Raw genomic sequence first — 15,344 nt, 5'->3', positions numbered from 1 at the left:
ACATCTTCCAAGAGTGGTGATTCCATAATTTTTGCCAGGGGTTGTATAAGTGTCAAAAACAACCCCATTATTTTACATTGGCCTAAAATATATGCAGTTCCACTGGACCATGGAACGCATTAACAGGTTTTCTATACATCCTTATGGGAAAAAAATTCCCTAAAACTCAAAGCCTTACCCAATGCCACTCCCAGAACCAACTGATGTTGAGTTTCAAGGTACCACTGTAATTAATTTAACTAATGAACAAAAGCACAAAGTATGTAATATTACCAAGTGTTATATTAATTCTAAATCTGCTTCCTATGAATCTGGCTGTTTATTCTGCTCTATACACAAACACTTAGCAGCCTTATGTTTCTTTTATTAGAAACTATTCTGATAGTACAGAATTAAAGCATGCGGCAGTATGAGTGTGTACTGTGTATTGTGTGTGTCTGAAGGTCACAATTTTATGTCATCTCCTGTTAATTGCAAGCTTCTGTAAAACCAGAAGCCCATACCTTGTATTATAATGTTTGCAGACATTTAAATGATCAAAATGTGCCATGGTGTGTTTCCAGGGTGTGTATATGCTGTAAACCCAGTATTCCTGAGTATAAGTTGTAAGTGTACTATTCAGAGTAGGAACTTTGCATTAATTATGAACAAATTGTGGTTTATTCTTCATCTAATACATAATAATAGACAAGTACTATTTACCTATACTAATAGCATACTACAATTGTTGTTAAAATCCATTTAAAATGCAGAAACAAAGCATAATTCCTCTGAATAGACAGAAATAGCAATTGTGTGATAAACTGTTATGGAAACACCCTAATGTGAAAATCTTGAGAAAGGGAAAGTAAAAAAATAGACTGTACAAAAGACATGCAAAGACAGATCTCTGTGGGATCTGCTCTGTAAATCAACACCATATAATTTCCTTTTTAGATTACCTGATCTTACCATAGAGTTTTACTGCACGCTTGTGTAAACCCATCCCTTTAACATGGTGCACTTGCTCCTTGTGTTTATTTCTTTCACCATTTAATTGTGGAATTTATCTGAATCTGATTGGTTTATACTGATTATCAAACTGGTGGAAAGGTTTGACAGTCAACATATTAATTATTTTAGATTCATAATTAAATTAATAATGAAAGTAGTTTTGTAAACAATATTTAAACTGATCTATAAATTAACTTAACACATTAGGAAACAGAGGATTAATAATGAATGACAAAAGATGAATATCTAAATATAGCGGCTTTATAATCAGAAATCCTTGTCTAATAAACAGTTATGTAATGATGACTGTGTATTAAAGAAGCATTAACAAGAAGCTCAGTCATTTACAAAGCAAGGATGTGTCACTAAGAACATGTTTCTTAATGCACTATTGCAAAGACATTTAGAGATTTCACTTTTTCGAGTCCATAACATTAATAAAATAATCAACAAAAAATGTGTAGATAAAGGGCAAGGACAAAAAATTGGATCTATAAATTGGTCGGCCCATTTACAACAAGAATGTTTACAAAAAGTTGACAAAAGACAAAAAGGGAGATGAAGCAAAAAACAATACAATTATTGAAATTAAATTTAATAAAAAAATAAAGTTAAATACACGTCAAAAGGATTTGCAATAATTATTGTCATTTTTTTTCTTACACTCCTACATTTTCAAACATAAATCTCTAAATTTTGTTGACTACACAAGCATTCACACACCTCCTAGCAGTCCTAGCTGTCCTGCTGCGTGGGAAAAAGCATGAGATTTAGTTGTGTAACTCTGTAACTGAAGATTTTTGCATAATTTACTCACATGCCTAATTGTTACCTGTTTATCCACCCCTCATCAACGTCACTGATGATGGGTGGGTAAACAGGTTTTCACAGCAGTCATTGCAGCATCATTCATATATCCAGCACTGCTGGAGCAGTTTCTTTCTTTATATTCATTAATTTATTTGTTAATGTTTAATTGATTCAAAACAAGTGATTGAAACATTGTTGAAAAGACTAGGCCCAAAGCTTATCACTTTCATTATGAAGAAAATGTTGAACTTCAATCCTTTTATTAGTGTCATTTTAAATATACATTTGGTTACATTTAAAGGTAATTATGTTCATAATATAAAACATGTTTCTGTCATGATGGGAGAATTTGGTTTCCAAAATAAATTAATAACACACACACACACACACACAGCTTTGACAGTTACATCGGTTATAAATCTTTCTAATAAACACCCAATACTTACCATCACTCTTTTAAGTCCTGTTTCTCCTCCACCCCCATACTTAATAGCTTACAACGTAATAGGCAGTGCGTGCAGAAAGTTGGCGTGGTAACTACATTTTAAGGTTACATACCTTTTGAGGGTGTTCTCCCACAGACAGCGTAAAAGAGAAACCTAAAGACAGACAGTGAGACTGTGGAAAAAAACTGATTAGAAAGAGTTAGCAAAGATTGTAAGTTGGCTACAAATATTTTAGGCCTCCACGTGATCTGCCGATCACAAGCACCTGCTGTTAAGCAAAAGGTCACTAAGGCTCCAATATTTTTAGCATGCTGTAAATATTCAGCAGTTCATAATGTTTTGTGAGCTCTTTAATTATTAGTTACAAGCCTAAGAAGGGAAATAGCCAAAGAGACAAAAAAAAACTAAAGATATAAAATAATCATAAACTAAAAGTGTAATGAGTGTAATCTGTGACTCTAGTAACATAAACATTTGGGCATCATTTTCAAATCTCACTAGTGTTACTAATTTAAGAATGCTATTTAGTAGAGACACACCTTTTTAGTTTTTCCCAAAACACTTGTGTATCTTTTGGCTCTCTGTGTATGTATAAGGGCTCATCTGCTGAATGAATTTTTCCCGTTAAGAGTCATGTTAAGAGTCATGCCCCTCTGCATTGCCATTTGCAAATAGTAACGTTGTTTTTTAAACAATTTTCTCATGCATTTGTTGACAAAATGAAGATCCTCTTCCTATCTTTTCTTCTTCAAAGAAGTGGATACATCTTAAGTTCCAAATCATGATGTTGTTGTTAAAATAAACGTTTGCTTTATTATTATTATTAGGCATTAGGCATTAAATTATGACAAAATGAAGATCCTCTACCTATCTTTTCTTCTCAAAGACTTGTGGATACTTCATTATTTTCAAATCATGATGTTGTTGTTGTTAAAATAAACGTTTGCTTTATTATAATTATAATTATTAGACATTAGGCATAAAATTATGACAAACTGGGGATCCTCTACCCATCTCTTTTCTCAAAGACTTGTGGCTACTTCTTTAGTTCCAAATCATGATGTTGTTGTTGTTAAAATAAATGTTTGCTGTTTTATTATTATTATTATTATTATTATTATTATTATTATTATTATTATTGCTATTATTATTATTACTATTATTATTATTATTATTATTATTATTATTATTATTATTATTATTATTATTACTATTATTATTATTATTATTGCTTTTGTTATTATTATTATTATTATTATTATTATCATTATTACTATTATTATTGTTATTATTATTATTATTGTTGTTATTATTACTATTATTATTATTATTATTATTATTATTACTACTACTTTTATTATTATTATTATTATTATTACTACTATTATTATTATTATTATTATTTTTACTATTTTTATTACAATTATTATTATTAGGCATGAAATTATGACAAACTGGAGATCCTCCACCCATCTTTTCTTCTCAAAGACTCATGGATAGTTCTTTAGTTCCAAATCATGATTACAATCACCTGTTGAAATCACATCATTATTTAATTTTTGTAGCCTCATTACTAGCCCTAAATTTCCCCAGTCTTAACTTTATAGAATGTGTTGCAGGTCTGAAATGCAGAAATACATGTATAATAACAAATAAAGAAAAAAGTTTACCAGATAAAACATGAACATTGTTGTTGCTGCTTCTTGGTATTAAAGGTGTAGAATGTGGAAAAAAACTGAGGCAAACACTGTCAAGAAAGTAGGCTATATGCCCTAACAGATTATGTGACCATCCAGTGTTCAATTTAACCTCTTGTTTTATCACCTGAAACACAACAAATAAAGACAATCACAGGAAGAAAGGGATACTGTCATTTTGCTAAAATACAAAACTGTTGGGATTTACAAACACACCAAGCAGTAGCAGTCGAGGTCAGTTTTGGTCGCAAGATTTATTTAGCAACATTAGATGATTAAGCCTGCTAGACAGCCACCTGTAAAACTTCCTAATGTTATGTTACAATACAGCTGACATAAAAAATTGGATATAACAATCCTGTTGTGACTAGAGTTTGACAAAGTGCTTACCTCAGAGTTCAGTTACAATGCAGTCTTATTTGGCAGCATTTAATGGCTAGCTAGCTGCTGAATATATTAAAAGAACAAAATTAAGCTTTTACAGAGTGAGACTCCATGTTTAGCAATGTTAAAAATAAAATGTATATGACCTCAGAAACAAAAGTAAGAATGGATAATAATTTAAAACAATTTAAAGAATACTCCTACAACATACACCTGCAACCACTTTAAGTCATATGTCCCCCACAATGCATTAGTTTAACAGTATAGAGCTGTTTTTCAGAATAACAATCGAATACTGTCAAAATTGGCTGTTAAATTACAGCCACAACTGATTTTACAGTAGAAAGCTGGTTTTTGAGAATAACAGGATACTACGGTTGAAAAATGGCTGTTATTTTACAGTAATTTTTTACAGTGAAATGAAATTAAGTTGATCAGACAAAACATGAAATATCTTGGCTTCATAATGTCTGCAAGCAAATAAAAGTTAAAATAAATGTCGGAAGATTTTTATCATTAGAACTTTCCCTACTGTCCCAACTTTTTCTAATTTAGGTTGTGAAAAAGAACGTTTTAATATCATAAACAATGTAGAACATACAGCAATAATCAAAAATAATAATCTATTTAATTCTGTGGTGGTGTATGAGTGTTGGTGTGTATGGTGGTGTATGAGTGTACTAATACATATTTGTACATTTGTGTGTTTGCAGCCTCTGGTTGTTCCTCTGAGTCACTGCTGTGAGTTAAATCCAGTAAAGCTGTCCTAGTCCTCTCTAATTCCTCATTAGCTCACGGCAGGCTGTCTCAGGGGGATTTGTGCTGCCTGTGGTGTGTTAGTGTGTGTGTGTGTGTGTGTGTTAGTGTGCGTGTGTTTGTGTATGGTAGTTTGGGCTCATGGGATCCATACATGAACCCCTACAGAGTTTCTCGGTGGGAGGCGGCAGCAGGCCAGGTGTGTGTTCACTGCCAGGTGTGTGTACAAACGTGTGTGTGCCAGCTTCTGGATCAGTGAAAATACAGCATGACAGCACAATACTCTAATAATTACCATTTACTATGGGATTACTCTTAGAAAAAAAAAAACTGAGCGTGACGTTTAGATATTTATGAAGTAAATAGAACGTAACTGTTGTTTTATAGAATATAACACAATGATTTTTGCATATTATATACACCAGTGTGTGGACCTTCCTGTTTATTGTGTTCAGGTGTTTTAGCCACATTAACAATTAACGATTATATATTTAATAGTTTGTGCTGAATTATTTTATAACAGTTCAGGAAAGGCCATTTCCTGTTTCAGAATGTGTGGTTCCCCTGTGCGAAAAGCAAGGTCCAAAATGGCATGGTTTCAAAGGTTAAGTGTGAAGTTACTCCAGTAGTCTGTACAGAATTTGACCTCACTGAACACCTTTGGGATAAATTTGACTGGAAAGTTGACTGGAGTCAGGCATGCTCACCCAACATCAGTGCCTGAATTTACAAATGCTCTTTAAATAGACTGGCTAGTGGAATGTCCAATAAAGTTGTGATCCGGTGTCCAGATACTGTTTGCGGTATAGTGTAACCTTACATATAATGATGCTGTAAAATTATGTTGTATATTATATAATTGGTAATATTACAGTATTGTTAGATTGCAAAAATACACTGGTCGGTAACAACAAAACTATATTATTATTATTATTATTATTATTATTATTGTTATTATTATTATTATTGTTGTTGTTGATGATGTTAAAATAAATGTTTGCTGTTTTATTATTATTGTTATTATTATTACTATTATTTTGCAATAATGTTTCTTTTTGGTGTTATTATTATTTGCAATAATGTTTACTATAATAAATATATTATTATTATTACAGTAAATATTATTGTTATTATTTTTTTTATTATTATTGATGTTGTTATTATAGTAAATATTTTTGTTATTATTAGTATTAATATTATTATTATTGTTATTATAGTAAACATTTTTGTTATTATTATTATTATTATTATAGGAAACATAATTGTTATTATTACTATTGATGTTGTTATTATAGTAAACATTATTGTTATTATTATTATAGTAAACATTATTGTTATTAGTATTGCAGTTATGTTTATTATTGGTTTTATTATTATTATTAATATTGTTATTATTATTATTTACAACCATGTTTATTATAATAATAATGATAATAATAAGAAGAAGAACGATATTATTAAAAAACATTATTATTATAGTAAATATTATTGTTATTAGTATTATTATTGTTGTTATTTTTTTGGTATTATTATTAATATTATTATTATAAAAATAATGTTTACTGTTACCATCATTATCATCCTCATTATTATAATTATTATAATTATTATTATTATTATTATTATTATCAATAACATTAATGTTGTTAATGCTGTTTATAATATTGTTTTAATTTTATTTTTTTAAGGAAGAAAGAAGACAGAATTCTGGAATTTAGGTTTTGTTGGCAGACGGGGCTTCAGCGTGTGCTTAAATCAAATAAGAGCAACACCATGCTAAACAGCATGTTTAAATACTCCCACCTTCCTGAAAACTACCATTCAGCTCAAGTGTTTCGACAGGACAAAGAGAGAGGCGAGAGGAGCCACACTTGTGAAATCTCGGCACTGTTTATTTGATATTATTCTGTTTGTCCTGGGTGTTAAAAGTTTGGTAAAGTTTGCTTTTCCTGTTGGTTCCTTACAGAGAGCTCTCAGTCTGCCTTCTCACTCTGACCTTTGTGTTTGACTTGTAAGGCCAGACTCGAGACCAGGGACTGCAAACGAAAACAGAATTACGGCTCACTTTCATTCTGGAATTTTAACTTTTCTTAACAATCTTTATGTCATTATGTGTTGGCTTTTTTTGTACTGTTTATATATTATATAGTGTACAGTTAGGGTATTCAATTTAATAACGTTTAATAACTGTACAGACATTAAATAACTTTATTTGCACTGTTCTGCTGCTCCTACTAGTGGATCATGATGGTACTGTATGTGGAAGATCTAATTTGACCGTATCTCCACTAAAGAAGCAGATTGCTGGATACGTTCTATAAAATAACATTTATAGCAACAATAAATAATTAGTTTATTGTTATAATTAATACATTTAATTAAAAATCAATACTTTTAAAGCTTTGTGAGGCTTATTTCATACACCAGCAGTTAAACGACCCACTTTGGACAAGAGATAAATATCAATCTAACAGGCACAGATTTCCACTCATTATATGTAGCTTGGCTTTGTTTGGAAAATTGTGCCCCAGTATAAAATTATAGGCATTTTTTCTTTTCATTTCTCCACTTGCTTTGTCAGTCCTGTGCCAGTGTTTCCTGATAATTGAGTAATTACGTGTAAGAGATAGCACTCCCACAGCGCAGCGCTTCTAATGGCAGCGACTGGCCTCCAGTGCCAACCAGTCGGAGGCTAAATACTCTAGTTTAACAGTGCCATAAGCGCCACTTTACTGTATGTCCGTGTGTGATGTCCTGCAACTAACTGCCCCTATTTGTATGCACAACAAATGAACCCAAGCACGGCTATTTTCAGCTTTTTAAAGATGGCCGACTGCTACACAGCAGCTCACAGCCGATGATAGGATGATGACTCGCGATTTAAATGTTATCCTTTCACATTGAATTGCTTTTTTCACAGGCAAAATGCTAAACACCCAGTAGTGAGGTATTTTTGACATGTCAAAAGCAGATTGTGCCTCAAGCTACAGTCGCACAAAGAGTAGAGAACTAGCTGAAATGTATATTGCTTTAAAACCCCAACAGCCACGTATAGTTATGATGGTAATTGAATGTAATGTGTAAGTCAATCTACTGCACCCATAGAGACGTTTACTGCTCCCACAGGGCCTTTATTCAACTCCCCAGTGTACACACAAAAACACACTCAGACACACACACACTTTCACATATGCACACATAAACACACACACAATACATACACACTTATACCTTAGTCCACACTTGATTTGGACTACCCGATCAAAAACATAAAAGAATGTATTACGGTATCTGGGCTGGTACTGTTATTGAAACATTATTTATTAGGATTTTAACGTCATGTTTTACACACTGTGGTTACATTCATGACAGAAACGGTAGTCACTCGTTACACAAGATTAATCCTTTCACAAGGTTAATGTAAAACACAGTCACTGACAATTTTGCATCTCCAGTTCACCTCACTTGCATGTCTTTGGAGTGTGGAAGGGAACCGGAGCTCCCGGAGGAAACCCACGAGAACATGCAAACTCCACACAGAAAGGACCCAGACTGCCTCACCTGGGGATGGAACCTAGGACCTTCTTGCTGTGAGGTGACAGTGCTACCCACTGAGCCACTGTGCCATCCTTTAAAAAAATTAAATGACACTTTTTTTATTACCTATGACTTCAAAATAAATATCCAACATCCAAAGTTTAAAATAAATGTATAATTATATAGAAGACTTATAAAAGACTGAGACGAAATAGTTATGATCTCTTTAATTTATTTGAATTTATTGTGCACACATTGCTTAAAAAAGATATATAAAGTTAGCTTGTGTTAGGCTACATTCTATTGCTAATAGCTAATCTATAAGCTTTCTTATATAGTTATACAAATTACAAATGTCATGTTTCTCCTCAACATCATCGAACTATTAGGCAATAAAGACTATTTACAGGATATACACTGATCAGCCATAACATTAAAACCACCTCCTTGTTTCTACACTCACTGTCCATTTTATCAGCTCCACTTACCATATTTTGTAGTTCTACAATTACTGACTGTAGTCCATCTATTTCTCTGCATGCTTTGTTAGCCCCCTTTCATGCTGTTCTTCAATAGTCAGGACTCTCCCAGGACCACTACAGAGTAGGTATTATTTGGGTGGTGGGTCATTCAGAGCACTGCAGCGACAATGACATGGTGGTGGTGTGTTAGTGTGTGTTGTGCTGGTATGAGTGGATCAGACACAGCAGCACTGCTGGAGTTTTTAAATACCGTGTCCACACACTGTCCACTCTATTACACACTCCTACATAGTTGGTGCACCTTGTAGATTTAAAGTCAGAGACGATCGCTCATCTATAGCTGCCGTTTGAGTTGGTCATCTTCTAGACCTTCATCAGTGGTCACAGGGCGCTGCACATGAAGCGCTGTTGGCTGGATATTTTTGGTTGGTGGACTATTCTCAGTCCAGCAGTAACAGTGACGTGTTAAAAAACTTCTTTCTTCCTTCAGCGCTGCTGTGTCTGATCCACTCATACCAGCACAACACACACTAACACACCACCACCATGTCAGTGTCACTGCAGTGCTGAGAATGATCCATGCTCTGTAGTGGTCCTGTGGGGGTCCTGGCCATTGAAGAATAGCATGAAAGGGAGCTAACAAAGCATGCAGAGAAACAGATGGACTACAGTCAGTCATTGTAGAACTACAAAGTGCTTCTATATGGTAAGTGGATCTGATAAAATGGACAGTGAGTGAAGAAACGTGGAGGTGGTCATAATGTTATGCTGTATCAGTGTAAGTACTTTACACTGTACTAGTTGTCATGCAGTTATCCAAGGGGGCATTTCAAAACCTTCAACTCTGACCTCACTAAACCACAGATACACAATAATATCAGGAACCCCACCCAGGAGGAAAAGTAACCCCAGAGCCCCTATCAAAGGAAAAGTTTGTATTGTCAAATTGTACCTTCTTTTTCATCACTTTAGATCCAGCAAACACCAAACACATAAACAAATACTCTTACATTAGCCATTTCCTCAGTCATGACCATCATCGACAGCAACTTTCCTCCCCAGGGCCTTAATATCCACTGGTGTAATGTAAAAGATAGTTATCTCTTATTCGACGCTTTATAAAACCAGGATGTAATATGAGTTTGGAGAGCGGTTGGAGGGGGATGAAGCAGCATTGCTGGAATCTACAGTGCTTCATACCTTTTGGCTTCATTAAACCAATTTCACGCCAAGCTGAGCTAAGAGAGGAAGCGCAGCAGCACGGCGGCCACAACAATGGCGTCTCGGAGGGACGTGGCGAAAAGTAAATTAGGTAGCACTTCACAGACAGCAAATTAAAAACGGAAAGTTGGAGAGGAGAAAGTTGAAGAGAAGATGATTATGTCTTTATTGTGGGCCTTCTCTATTTTAAAAAGAAACCTCTTCCTTCCATTTAGTGGCCATCTTTGCCCCCACCTCTACTCCACCTCTTGAGCTGGGCTGCTTCAGAAAAAATAATGATCTATTTCTTGTGTGGTAATTGGTTTTTAAGATGGTCTTGGCTAAAAATGCTACTCGTAGCTCTTCTTTTCATCGAATAATTTGGTCCTTATCAATAATGCTGTATGGAAAACGGAATAAATTAAAGATTAATGTGGGTGTTTAGTTTAGACCGTCACTGACTTCCACATCACATTTAGATTTGCTGAAGGGTTTTGTGATTGGCTCTAACTCTGGATCATTCATCTTCCAACGAGAGCACACTTATCAGCCGTTTAAGAGTTTTAAGATCATGTTAAAAGTTGTATTTCATTTTTGCTTCATATATTGGAAGGAATTGTAAGTCTGTATTATTATTAAATGATTTAAACATTTTCTGTCAAACAGTGTAATGCCTTCCAGTAATTTTAATGGTAAAACTGTCAACTAATGCTATAAGTGTTGTCTGTTGGCAGAACTGCTCTTGTCATTCCACTTTTCATTGTATGTTGCACTGTCTGTTTTATTCTGCCTATTGTCACTTATCGTGTGTTGCACTGTTTGTTGTTTTGGTCTTTTGTCTATCATATGTTAAGACACTAGAACCAATTCCTGTGAGCATAATTCCCAGACAATTATTCACCTGGCTCAGTTTTTGATTTGAATAAGACAGGAAATAACATAAAAGCATTTTTACAGTAAAATCTTTGAGATTTTAAAAGTAATTTTTAAGATAAACATTAAATAGCATTTAGTGAATGAGCTTTCATTGGAGCTGTGTTGGCAGAGCTGCCAGATTTTGAACTGATTCCTCATAATGTGCTAATGATATAAATTGATAAAATGCAAACCATTAAACAACAGCCCCCCTCCCCAAATCCTGTTAACAAAATGTATAAAATGCCTATATGTCTATGATCAGTACAGACAAGCGTAATCATATAAATCATTACCTGAGATCTTTGTATTATGCTTATGTCCACACATCCCTTTAGTTGCTTGAGCAGCTTGTTTGTTTACACCACTTTTGAATAAATATTTTAACATCTAATTTGTGATTCCTGATTGGCATCAAATGTCAAAAGTCAAAATGAGTGGATTTAGTTTTATTGCTGTTGCTATATTTGTATTGTTTTTCTTTTTTGTCTAATTCTGAATGACCCAAAAAAGACTTTTTATATTTTACAAGACATAATTTAAATTTAAATTTAAATGGAGACGTAAATGTATTAATTTGGTTTTAAAGAAAACAACCAGTTTGTGAGTTCAGTGTGTGAGTTTGATCACTGTAGCGTTCTGGGGCGGCACGGTGGTAAGTGGGTAGCACTGTCGCCTCACAGCAAGAAGGTCCTGGGTTCGATCCCCAGGTGGGGTGGTCCGGGTCCTTTCTGTGTGGAGTTTGCATGTTCTCCCCATGTCTGCGTGGCTTTCCTCCGGGTGCTCCGGTTTCCTCCCACAGTCCAACAACATTCAGTCAGGTTAAATGGAGACACTATAGGTAAATGGGTGTGTGTACAGTATGTGTGTGTGTGTATGTATGTGTCTCTGCCCTGCGATATACTGGCGCCCAGTCCAGGGTGTTACTGTGTGCCCATTGAAAAGCTGGGATAGGCTCCAGCAGCGACCCTAATTGGATAAGCAGTTAAGTGAGTGAGTGAGTGAATGACCCAAAAAGGACTTTTTATATTTTAGGAAACAATAAATTGAGACGTAAATGTATTAATTTGGTTTTAATGAAAACAACCAGTCTGTGAGTTGAATGTGGGTAGCACTGTCACCTCACAGCAAGAAGGTCCTGGGTTCGATCCCCAGGTGGGGCGGTCCGGGTCCTTTCTGTGTGGAATTTGCATGTTCTCCCCGTGTCTGCATGGGTTCCCTCTGGGTGCTCCGGTTTCCTCCCAGAGTCCAAAGACATGCAAGTAAGGTGAATTGGAGATACTAAATTGTCCATGACTGTGTTCAATATAACCCTGTGAACTGATGAACCTTGTGTAATGAGTAACTACCGTTCCTGAATGTAACCAAAGAGTGTAAAACATGACGTTAAAATCCTAATAAACAAACAAACTGTGTCGTTCTTTCCTGGCACAGTGAAAGTAAGTATAGTTTTAATTTGTTTAATTACTTCAACTTTTTATATTTCCTTATTAATTATTGAGTTTAAAAGTTTGCATAATTATCATTCAAGAGACAACTGTTTATTTAACATATGTTCACGATGATTTTACATTGGCTTCATAACAGTACAGCTATTTATACACATATTGATTTAAATCCATATTAATTTTAATATAAGACTATTTTAATTCTAAACTATTACTGATGTTAAACTGGCTGATAAAGATGGACAGTTGGGAATATGAGCCTTATAACCAGAGGTGGAAAGTAACGAATTACATTTACTCGCGTTACTGTAATTGAGTAGTTTTTTTGTGTACTTGTACTTTTTAAAGTAGATTTTACAACCTGTAATTTTACTTTTACTTAAGTATGTTTTGTATTAAGAATTGTAATTCGCTACATTTTAAATAACATCCGTTACTGAGTAAAAAAAAAAAACAAAAAAAAACAATAAGAAACTCGACATTAAACCGGCCCGTTAGGTTGTTTGATCCGGCCCGCTGAGCATTTACACATTTGTGTGCTTTAGAGTCGGGCTTGCGAACTGAATCACTGAGTTAACGAGTCAGAAACGACTCACTCTGTTTCATTATGATGTTGTGCATAAACAACTCCATGAATCGGTTCATTTGGTGAAGAGATTCAGATGTATAAAGCAATCAGAGCTTCAGAATTCACATTCTGGGCGGAATTTCAATCTCTTTCTTCATTGGTTGTTCTATAAATGACAGTTTAGTGAACGAATCACCAATTTAAGCTTTTTACCGGGAAAGCCGAGAGAATAAATATAGTTTTAATTAGTTAGGTGGATAAAACAGTTGGGTATGGATTTATATATTCTGGAAACATACAAGATGGTCTTATATAAAGTGGATTATATCCCTAATGGAACAACACATGGATATACAGTAGATCAGGTAAGCAGATAAGTGGTTATGATTTTCTGTTGCTGTGTGACTGATCTGGGTCGCGGTTCTGCTGTTTACGGTTGGCTTTCATTTTGCAACGATAGCAAAGCATTATGAAATATTGTGATTTTTTTATGTTCATTTATTTTTGAGTATTTATTTAAGTAAAACGGACAGCATAAATGTGATTGTGAGATTCTGCTGGTTTGTTTTTGATTTTGATCATGTTCCTATGACGGTGTAAGACCCGTTATATTTTTTATAGGTGCAACCCTAACCGCCTAACCCTTTTATTGAGGATAAACAGAAATAATGCCGTTTTGAATTGACAACAGCAGTTGCAGTCTGTTAGGTGTGTAGAGGTTAAATCCACACATGAACTGCTAATATGCTGCATGGCTGGTGAGCTGTGTGTGATCTGCTGTATCATTCATCTATCAACTTCTGTTGGAAAATGACGTCCCTCCTTCTGTTAAAAAAGTAACGAAGTAACGTTTACTCTGAGTACATTTTAAATGCGTTACTTTTTACTTTTTACTTGAGTAGTTTTTTAGACTAGTAATTTTACTCGTACTTAAGTAAAAAATCATTAAAGTAATACAATATTTTAGTACTCTTTCCACCTCTGCTTATAACTTCCAACAGCAGTGTTTATGTGCAACCACAGTGATTAAAAAAAATGATTTGGTTGCATGTCACACTGAATGGGTTCAATTTGTTTATTGTCAATTGATATTTGATATAATATTATATTAAAAAAATTATAATAATAATATTATATATAAAATGATTCAGGGTAATGAATAATTAAATTGTAATTTTTTTACCTTTTCTTTTTTTTTTTAAATAGTTTCTTTTTTCGTGTGTGTGTGTGTGTGTGTGTGTGTGTATGTGTGTATGTGTGTGTGGTATAAGGCAGTAGATGGGAAGTGAGGAAGCAGTACTGCAAACAGTACACAGTCATTAACAGTGTGAAATTAGACACTGACAGTGGTGGGAAGAATGCTTTCAGTTCTTTACACACACTCCCCTCTGTCTCTATGTAGGTGTGTGTTTGTGCTTGTATATGTGTGTGTGTGTGTGTGTTTGTGTGTGTTTGTATATTTGTGTATATATACTATTGATACAATTTATGACCTTAGTAATACTGAGTCAAGTAAGATTATTTTTACTGTCAGATCAGTCTAAATTCTTTATGACTTAAATTCCTCCACTTGGATGTTTTTCTTTGTTAAAAAAAGGCTTCTGTCTTGCCATCTTAACTCACAACCCGGACATATGAAGAATACAGGAGATTATTGTCACATGTAGTACGCAACCAGATTTGCCAGAAATTCCTGCATCTCAGTTAATGTTGCTGTAGGCCTCTTGCCAGCTTCTTGGACCAGTTTTCTTGTTTGTTTTATTGATTTTGGAAGGTCATCAAGTTCTTGGTAAAGTCACTGTTCTTTAAAGATCTCTTTAATACGTTCAAGCTCTTTGCTGTGAGTAAATACATTTTTAGAAAAATTCTACCAGAAGAGCTGAACTTTATATGGGTTTAATCAAAGGGGTTAACGCTCCTGAGATGCAGGTAATTTTGTCAATCAAGAGAGGCTGACACATCAACTAAATGCACCTCCATGCTCCTTCTGCTGGCCAAAATGGAAAAGCAGGAGGACTCGACTCCTAATGTGACTGACTGAAGAATTAATCCATGTTACACGTGCAGAAAAACTAAAAGAAATGAGATTATGGGGATGTGCTTTAAAT

This window comes from Trichomycterus rosablanca, chromosome 8, assembly GCF_030014385.1.
Source record: "Trichomycterus rosablanca isolate fTriRos1 chromosome 8, fTriRos1.hap1, whole genome shotgun sequence".
Taxonomy (NCBI): domain Eukaryota; kingdom Metazoa; phylum Chordata; class Actinopteri; order Siluriformes; family Trichomycteridae; genus Trichomycterus; species Trichomycterus rosablanca.
This window is presented reverse-complemented; position numbering follows the sequence as displayed.